The sequence below is a fragment of the Dermacentor albipictus genome, chromosome 7 (genome assembly GCF_038994185.2).
Source record: "Dermacentor albipictus isolate Rhodes 1998 colony chromosome 7, USDA_Dalb.pri_finalv2, whole genome shotgun sequence".
Taxonomy (NCBI): Eukaryota; Metazoa; Arthropoda; class Arachnida; order Ixodida; family Ixodidae; genus Dermacentor; species Dermacentor albipictus.
This window is the reverse complement of record NC_091827.1, coordinates 25,343,889-25,353,334: the sequence shown is the minus strand read 5'-3', so window position 1 is coordinate 25,353,334 and position 9,446 is coordinate 25,343,889. Positions and strand designations below refer to the sequence as shown.

At 46.5% G+C, this 9,446-nt stretch overlaps 1 long non-coding RNA gene across 1 annotated transcript; it reads right to left on the bottom strand.

Annotated features, from left to right (window-relative positions):
- Nucleotides 1–640: 640 nt before the first annotated feature.
- On the bottom strand, nucleotides 641–7,518 carry LOC139047355 (uncharacterized). The gene is made up of 2 exons (XR_011507114.1): nucleotides 7,428–7,518; nucleotides 641–1,854 (listed from the first exon to the last, which is right to left on the bottom strand). It is a non-coding gene; the product is annotated as an uncharacterized lncRNA (long non-coding RNA).
- Between the last annotated feature and the right edge of the window lie 1,928 nt (nucleotides 7,519–9,446).

The following is a 9,446-nucleotide window of genomic DNA, read 5'->3' as shown; positions in this document are numbered from 1 at the left end:
CGGTCAGACCGAGTGCTTCCATCTCCTTCTTGTCGAAGGTGACTCGCACCTTTCAGGGTTGGCGCCCTTTTTCCAGGGCACCACTGAGCGTGGCTGCTCCGAACTGCTCCCACTGCTCCGAACTCGGATTTTCTATATTGTGGAATGTTTTGTTTTTGCTGCATTCCCACGTGATATGACAAAGGGTGGGTTTTGCGCCACACCATGGGCATATGTGGAAATGAAATTGGCTTCATTTTTTCTGCACTGTAGCGCCCTCTCTTGGTGAGCACCTAGAACCTGGGTAGCACGCCCACGTGAGAAGAAAATAAAGATGGCGACTAGTCAAGGCACGCGAAGCCACGGCTCGCGCTTCTATTCCGGCGTCGATTCGGGTCAGCTGTCTATCTCCTTCGCTCCTGAGGCGTAAGCCTACAGCACCTATCCAAGCGTTGTGTAGATCCAACGCTCCGTTTTCATCTTATTAACCCCCTTCCACTTAGTTGAGCATTATTTCTAATGCCTTCGAAGCTCATGACAATCTCCTACGGGTCACTGCCATCAAACAAATGCAGTACCCTTAATTTTAGGGCTTCCTCCAATCCTCTATAATTGGCTGCTGCACTTTTCATTAAATCATAAAAAGATGACACCAGCTTCCTTACATTGCAAACTTTTGTTTATTTCATTTCACGAGTATAGTGAACAGGTTTTAAAGACATAAAAGCAGTTGAAAGCACTATTTATATGCTTCATTGTCTTTTCGTAATATTTATCGGGAAAGTCAGACCAACACGTTAAACAATTTTCACACAGTTTTTATCTGGATCTTTTGCCACATATATCATGCTGATAACGTTCTTTTTAACTTCACTGCACTTTGCTGTTATAATTAAGTCACATGGAAAGCAGTGGTACCAGACAAACGGCTCTTGTGTTGAACTTGTGCCACAGCTATATGGTATAGTATCACTACATTAAAGGCATTCCTATGTAGGCCTCAGCAGTATTTGTACTGTACCAAAATAATAATGATAATAAAGACCAAGCGCAGGCATGACAAAAAATTAATCGAACACACCTAAAGTATCAATCCCACAAAGCTAGAGAACACCTTCCGACAGAAATATCCAGGAGCAGGGGCATCCCTACCTAGTTAGTGGTAGCAGTTGCCATCTTCTGCTTCACACCCTTGCCCTAGCTCTGAGCAGCCCAGGAGGCCCACTCATGCATCATTTCATCCAGTGACCACGAGAGAGAGTACAATGAAGACAGCGGTAACAGAACAAATAATTATTTATAGATTGTGTTATAAATGCTTACAGGAGCAGCACTACTACATGAACTTTCACAGCTTATAGCAAAAACAGAGTATGCTGCACTGAATATGGCTACAGTATGAGTACTGTTAAGGTGAATTACCTATAATCACCCGGAGGAGTCTGCAATATGTTTAACATGCCATGCTTGCTGAGATGTCTCGTGAACACACCCATCTGCCGCTGTTCCGTCAATCGGCCATGTAAGAGGACAGATGGGAAGTCCAGTGTTAGTCCCAGTTGTCGACAGTAGTGCCCCGTTGCCAAGCGACGTCCTCAGGTGACATCAACTGTGGAGGTAGGACCCAGACCAGCACATCAAATTGTCTGGCGATGTTGCTGGACACACTGCTGACACATCTGATGTTATTATGTTCGGAAGCCCGTCTGCTTGCGCCTCTTATGCAGCCATGTGATTTTTCAAGTGGACATCTTTTTCTTTTTGGTGCCACAATCCTTTGCTGGCCTTTTCTTTGTCAGGACACCTTGGTTGGTAAACAGCCTCTCGAACTTGTTGCAGGAGTATGTTTACCAGGGCTAAGTAGTCACAGGGGACCTGGATCATGAGGATAACACCAAATAAATGGGGCGGAGGGCCTAGCTAAGTTTACTGCTACCCTAGGAAAGCACACAATCAATGGATAGTACCAGTTCTAAGCTGCAGGGCTGAGACTTCGTAGATAATAAGGAAACTAGAAAGCAAACGTAACCATGCAACACGTGGTGGACTTGACTATGGAAGGTTCAACATTAAGATAAAAGAGCTGTACAGTACTTGCTAGATAACAAGCGAGTCTAACCGAAATACTAGTTGAGAGTAACAGAAGTGGAGTTGGGCAGCTCATGCGATGGAAAGAGGAGATAATCGGCACTATTATTTTAGCAGAATGCCTGACAAGGGGAGGGAGACATGGTCGAGGGCAGTAGAGGCCACATTAGCCTGTCACTATTAAGAAATCTGCAGGCACAGCATGGCGTTCATTGAAACAAGGCAGGTTAGCTGGAGATCGCTGTTACCTTATAGTTTTCCGTATAAGAGAACCCACTCTCTCAATACAAATAATGACTAATGTGGGTTTTCAAGCTGTGCAAGATTTATTACAACTCTGATGTTTTTAGTTTATTCCCTACTCACCACACTTCCATTATCTCCCGGTTTTCAAACGACACTCTCTTCGTCGCTTCCCCGGGTCATGGCATTTGTTCTCATTTTCTTGCCATATATATTTGTGAGCATTTGGGCCACTGGGCATGTACACGAATAGACAACTTGCTGCTGGCATGTGCGGTCTAGTAGAAAACTTCTGCACAGGGTATGCGCAACAGAGGACGTGCTCATTCTTGGATAGTTCCCCAGAATAGATGCGCCACTCTGACGCAATCGGGATGAAGCCTTAAATGCATTCGGATATGTTCTGCATTTCTCTGTGCATACAGCTCTCACTACTGGTTTTTCTAGGCATGCTCACTCGTCTTGCCTAGCTGCAGACAAGCTCAAGAGTGTCCACCATGAGTTTGAGCACATGGTGGGACTAGGAATCCTGCATTCATTTTCCAGCCCATCAACATGTCCATTGCACATGGAATCCTAGAAGACTCTAGGTCACTGGTGCTTATAGAACTACCAGCGTTTCACGCCACCGTCTCCGGCCACACGTTGGTGGCTTTGCAGGGGCACTGCATGAAGATGCTAGCTTTTCTAAGCAACATTTCACCCATAAATATCATCCCATATCGCCCTGATCTTTGACCTAGAGCTAACTTCTACAGGCGATGATGCTGTGCTCGTGTAATTTGATACTGCTGCAACCTCACCAACTCGTACGCGCTTGGCATCACTTAAGTTTGAACATTGCTTTGGATCTACGTGTTTCAGGGGCAACTGATTATATACCTTTTTCGTAATTCCTCACTTTTTGTTTTTTTGAGGGTGGACCGACTTCATGCATTTTCTTAAGATTAAAATTCTGTTTGCAGACAATACAAACATATGCTTGTTCCAGCAATTTCTTCCTTGCCCTAATTCAATAGTAAACAACTTTAGAAGCTGAAAATTTAGCGAAGACGCTTTTGCTCTTTTTAGCTACTTCCAATAGTTTATTCTAATAGCTTAATTATAGCAACGCTAATTATGGCTAGGGTTCCGTGAATTTTTCAGGTCCTTCAACAACTTTCTGTGAGCAAAAAACTATCATCATCAGCAATGGCTCGAGCCACTGCTCGCGTGTTAATCGTCGTCTTTTACAGCAAAGCTGTATAACTCTGCCGTCCAAGGAAATTTTCGTGTCGTAAGCAAAAAACTCCTTATACGTGGACCGATCCCGGAGACAGTGCAATGCCGACCCGACCCGCGGTGGAGGTGCAGCAGGCGTTAAGCACTCCCCATACGTGGGCCGATCTTGAAGATAGTGCAATGCCGATAGTGCAGAGCCGCGGCGAAGGTGAAGCTGTCGTTAAGCACTCCCCAGACGTGGACCGATCCCCAATACAGTGCAATGCCGGGACGGCCCGCGGCGGAGGTGCAGTCCGCCATTAAGGGGCTCACATACACAGCTTCTCTGGTCATGCTTCTTCACAGAGTGGAAGGACACTGAATTTTTCGCCTAGATGGCTCGGTTGCCGCTCATCATGCCAGCGTTCCCTTACTGCTCCTCCCTCCTCTGCAAAGGCGCTGACGGAACGGGCGCACTGCCAGTCGGTGCGGTGATTTCGGACTCAAATTCTTAGTATTAAGATGTATTGCGAAATGAAAGGCGAATGTATCTAACGAATGTGAAACACCAATGAACGAGGATGTATCAATATAAATTTGTGCGTACCTTCCGTCACGATGACCACCGATCAAGATAATAAATTCCTTCCGCCTTTTGTTCAGAATTCTGTGTCACCTCTTTGTCGTGTGCTACGTAGCTTCGCTGGTCATCCACCTTCACAGAGGGGAATTGCTCATGATTATTTTTTGGTCGGGTATTATGTGGTGCAGCCCAGAGCAGTTTACTTAGAGGCGTGACATGCTCAGTGTTTAAAATATGAAGTATTTGACCAATTCTTGGAGTAATATTGGAACAGGTTCGAAAGCAGTGCTCGCCCTAACTGAGCGAGCACTGCTTTCGTCGCAAAATATGGCAACGAGCTATGCGGATGCTGCGACGACAGCGTAATGCTTAGGCTGTAATGAGTGTAGAAGAAACAAAACTGGAGTTGGGAAATTAGAAGCCCTATTGCTTCAGCTTCTATTTTTACGGCTGACATTACAGATCTTTATATTAGAGGACGCAATCAGCATGCCTAAACAACAACTCTTTTCGGGTTTTGCAACGACCCAAGTGACTTGCATAATCAAGCTGAAAACAAGTCACTTGTTTCCCCTTGTCTAATACTATTATTCTCATTGTAAAGCAACCACATCGCAGTAAATCTGATCAACTTGCACCAATGCTAAAATATTTATAATCTTAAAGCACTTAAGGTGTCCCGGCGGAGTGTGCAAAGCACTTCACCACACTTTAGGCACTAGAGTTGCGCTTTCTATGCGTGTAGTTCTTGCTAATCAACTCTTCAGGTGTTTATGTTGTGAAAATAAAAATGCCAGCAAATGCATATTTTGGGAGCACCTAAGATCATAATAAAGCGGGCGCCGCAATATCTTCGGGGCACCGAAGGCATCAAAGCTAGAACCCGGGTAATCTTACTACTCGTGCCCGCAATCCACTGTTTGCTTCATCGCACTACACAAGTGTGCTGCAGTGAAGTCAGTGGAGACGTATATTGCCTCATACATTTAACCCAACTTTGTTCAGAACTGTGTCCCATTGCTAAAACTAACCGAGCAAAAAACAGGCAGCGATGCAGCTGAGTACCAGATGGTTCGTTATTAAGCTCCATTTCTCTGTGTTTATCGCGCTCTTACTGTTGCATGAAATCACAAGGATCTATGCATTTTAGTTCGTGGAATTCTGGCAGAACCTGTGATGTTATTAGAGTTCGTCAGGTTCACAGCATTGCGAAATAATTGTCTTAATCACCGCGGTAAAAGTAAATTGGATGAAGCCACGTACAAGTGGTTACAACATGGGTCGCCTCATTTCAAGGTCGCGTGAACGGTTGTGAGGAAACACCACAACCGCATTATCTATCTTACGGGAATTAAGTCGTTGCCAGGAACACGTACAATACCTCCTTCAACGTCCGTGAAGTAAAGCTGCATGTGCGATGTGATGACGCTGCCGAAAAGGGGGTACACCACTACTGCTCGACTTTCCGCCAAGAAACACTGAACCCACTGCTAAGACATCACACCGATCCCACAACCAGCGTTGGACATGGTTGGACAACGCGCGGTTGGTGTAGGCCAGGGATCTAACGTGCTACGGCGTCACTGGTACCACCATCGCACCTTTTCGAAAGTCCCTAAACAATTCGGGTCTAGGCACATGGGTGCTGGTAAAGCCTAGTGAATGGGTTGACCACTTATAAACAAGCGCTCTCTCGCGTATAAAATATCCGGAATTCCGGTAACGAAGATTGCACAGGAACTGTGCTGCACCGCGTATAAAATATCCGGAATTCCGGTAATGAAGATTGCACAGGAACTGAGCTGCACTCCGGACATTTCTCACAATGCGAATGCTATGCTGCACGGACTAACCTCGCCCGTCAGCGTTCGGTTCGCGCGTCCAAGGCTACTCTTTTAACTCACGCAGAACAAGCGGCCGGGCGAATCTCGTAGCTTATTCGCAGCGTACGCCGCTTCATGAATTCCAGTCACTTCTTTCGCAAACATGAACGACGGCTGAGTGCAAGCCCCAACCACATTGTTTGCAAGATGGTGTTTCTAAGCGGCCAAAATTACTCACGAAACGCTGCCGACGGCTTAAACAAACAGTTCGCTTCTTAGCTTGCAATTGCACAATGCTGATAAAACTCCTGCTGCGTTGGTTTTGTGTATTTTGTGTCACCTTGAGACGCACGAAATACAAATACTGTCTATTTTATGGCACCTTTAAGGCGTGTCTGAGTTGGAACAAACATGATCCTTTATTTTTGTACCTTTCCCATCATGAATGATCATGCGGTCGAGCGATACGCATTATAAAACATGAAGCTCGCAATTTTGAATAGTGATTTACACCGAAAGTATTCGACAACCATATTTTGTTTGGAACCTTAAAGTTTTCGCTGAAGAATGACGAGAGCAAGTTTGCAATAGATCAATAAGTTCTTCACTCCTGCTGCCAAGAAAGCCCTACAAATGGCAGTTACGGATACCGAACAAGCCACTTAATCAGCAATGTTCCATACGCTGCCCTTAGACGAGGAAGATATGAACATCTGTGTATCTTCCGTGTCGACATCATGTAGCATATCGCTATCTCTTCAAGGCGAATGTTCACACCCTGCTTCTGCATGTAACCAAAATACCAAATATCAAATGGAACGATTGGAGGTGATACCCTCGAGCGGCTGCTCTAGGACGTCGGTCACTTTTCTGGTGCGAGCTCAACGCGACGTCGGAAAGCTTGTTGTCAAACGAGTCGATGACTAAGCTGCATTTATTGGAAACACAATGGTGCCCTCCGGATAACTAGTTTTCCATACTCAGACCAGAGGAAAAACGACAAAGATGAGAAACGATACGTAAGTCCGTCGCACTTAAACAAAGTCCAAGTGGCCAGTCCTTTCGGGCACTCGTTGGAGCCTGTACTGCTAGTACTGCGCTTTGATCATAACACGTGAAATATGAGGCTACTAGAAACATGACCCCCTTCGGCGGGTCGAACAATTCGACGGTGTCATCTAGTTTCGAGACTCACGAACGTCGCACATTGGCTAAAGTTCTTGAGGCCGTTGCCAAATGGCGAGAACTGCAAACGCGGCACCAGCGAGGACCCTCCACGTCGCTGTTGGCGATGGCAAGCTATAGTGGCAATAATTTCCTTATTGGACCTACTGGCACACCCGCTCCCATTGTGTAGCCTCTACCAGAAAAGGTGCGTCAATGTGAACACAGCAATGAACACGTTGGCAGACACCGCGGCTATTCTAACTGCTCAGCAAAAACAAAAATCAATGAAGTACACCCTTCCTAATGAACGAAAAATGAGTGTGCCTCTATGCATGCATACTTGCCAAAAGAACCTGTGCAGCTTCTGGTAAACTCGTAGCTGGCATGTTCGTATGTCTGTAGAGCAGCTTAAATATCTGCGAGGCATGGTACTTCTGGAAAATGTCTAAATGAAAGGCGAAATAAAAGTAAAACAAATATTTAAGCAGTAAGAAAATGTTGATGCATGAGAGAGCTTGAACCATATTGTCCTGTCAGTGCTTAGTTCAATGAGCCTAAACGAGATGAAGAAACTCCGCTATGCATACTACGCATGGCTTCCCGTCACGCTTCTGGTTAACTCGTTGTCTGCATGTGCGCATGTATGCAAAGCTACCTGCAAAGACGAGACATGTTGATTCTTGGAAATGGCTAAATCGAAGGCGAAGAAAAAGTAATACAAATATTTAAGCAGGAACAAAATGTTGATGCATGACAGAGCTTGGAAATACATTCTTCTGTCAGTGCTTAGTTCAATAAGCCTAAATGAGATCAAGGCACTCTGGTATGCATATTACACAGGGCTTCCCGCGACGCTTCTCGTTAACTCGTAGTTTGCATGTACTGGCGAACATTGTTTAACTGCGCGAACAAACGAACCACAAAGACATCGAGGGACAAGGACGGGCGCAGTCCTTGTCTACGTCAATAGACGAGACATGGTAATCATTCAAAACCTCTAGTTTGAAGGTGAAATAAATGTAATTCAGGTATTTAACCATTCCTTATGAAAATGGTCATGACCTTCTTGTTTCATGTATGTTCCCTTCTTGTGCCCTGCGTGACCTTTGCTTCATTGTCCTGTATGTGAACTTCAGGAAACCTATCTAATGTGTACTGCATCTTTACGCATCCTTTCGTTAGACTCGAGAAAACAACCTTAATATTGTTACGTAGGAAGACACCGACGAAAAGCTATTTACAAGTATATTTACAAGGCTATACGCCGCAGTTGACCAAGAGGCAACAGCCCGCGCTAGCTTCCAATCGTCGTCTTCTTCTTCTTCCTGCTCGGCTCTTGGTCATTGGGAATACTACCCCGTAGCACTACCCCCGGCGGCAAAAGCGCCGTCCCGGAGCGACTAAAGGCTGGACGCTGAAGCAGTGTAGTAGCTCTTGAGCCTACTGACGTGCACGACATCACTAGACGCCAGAGTAGATGACGAGGTTGAGCTCACAGGAGCAATTTCATAAGTCACAGGCGTCACCTGGCGCAGCACGCGGTAGGGCCCTGTGTATCGCGAAAGGAGCTTTTCAGAAAGTCCAACGTGACGACAGGGCGACCACAGGAGCACGAGTGCACCAGGCGAAAACTGTACGTCACGGTGGCGGGCGTTGTACTGACGCTGCTGCGTGGTTTGCGAGTCCGTCAGTCGAGCACGGGCAAGCTGGCGTGCATGATCGGCGAGGGCGATGGCGTCGCGCGCATACTCGGTTGTTGAGGTCGCAGCAGGAGGAAGTACCGTGTCGAGGGGCAAGGTCGGTTCGCGACCGTAGAGTAGATAAAATGGAGAAAATCCGGCGGTGTCGTGCCGGGAAGAATTGTAAGCAAAGGTGACGTAAGGAAGGGCAACGTCCCAGTCGTGGTGGTCCTTCGAAACGTACTTGGACAGCATGTCGGTAAGAGTACGGTTTAAGCGCTCTGTCAGGCCATTGGTTTGAGGATGGTATGAGGTAGTCAGCTTGTGTTGAATAGAGCAGGAACGCACAATGTCGGCGATAACTTTCGAGAGGAAGTTACGACCACGGTCAGTAAGCAGCTGTCGCGGGGCGCCATGCACTAAGATAATGTCACGCAAGAGAAAGTCCGCGACGTCAGTGGCGCAACTGGTAGGAAGAGCCCGCGTGATAGCGTATCGGGTGGCGTAATCAGTTGCGACGGCTACCCATTTGTTCTCAGAGGATGACGTGGGAAAGGGACCGAGGAGGTCTAATCCAACACGAAAAAACGGTTCCACAGGGATGGGGATCGGCTGGAGATGACCGGAAGGGAGCACCTGAGGCGTTTTCCGACGCTGGCAGGGATCACAGGCAGCAACATAGCG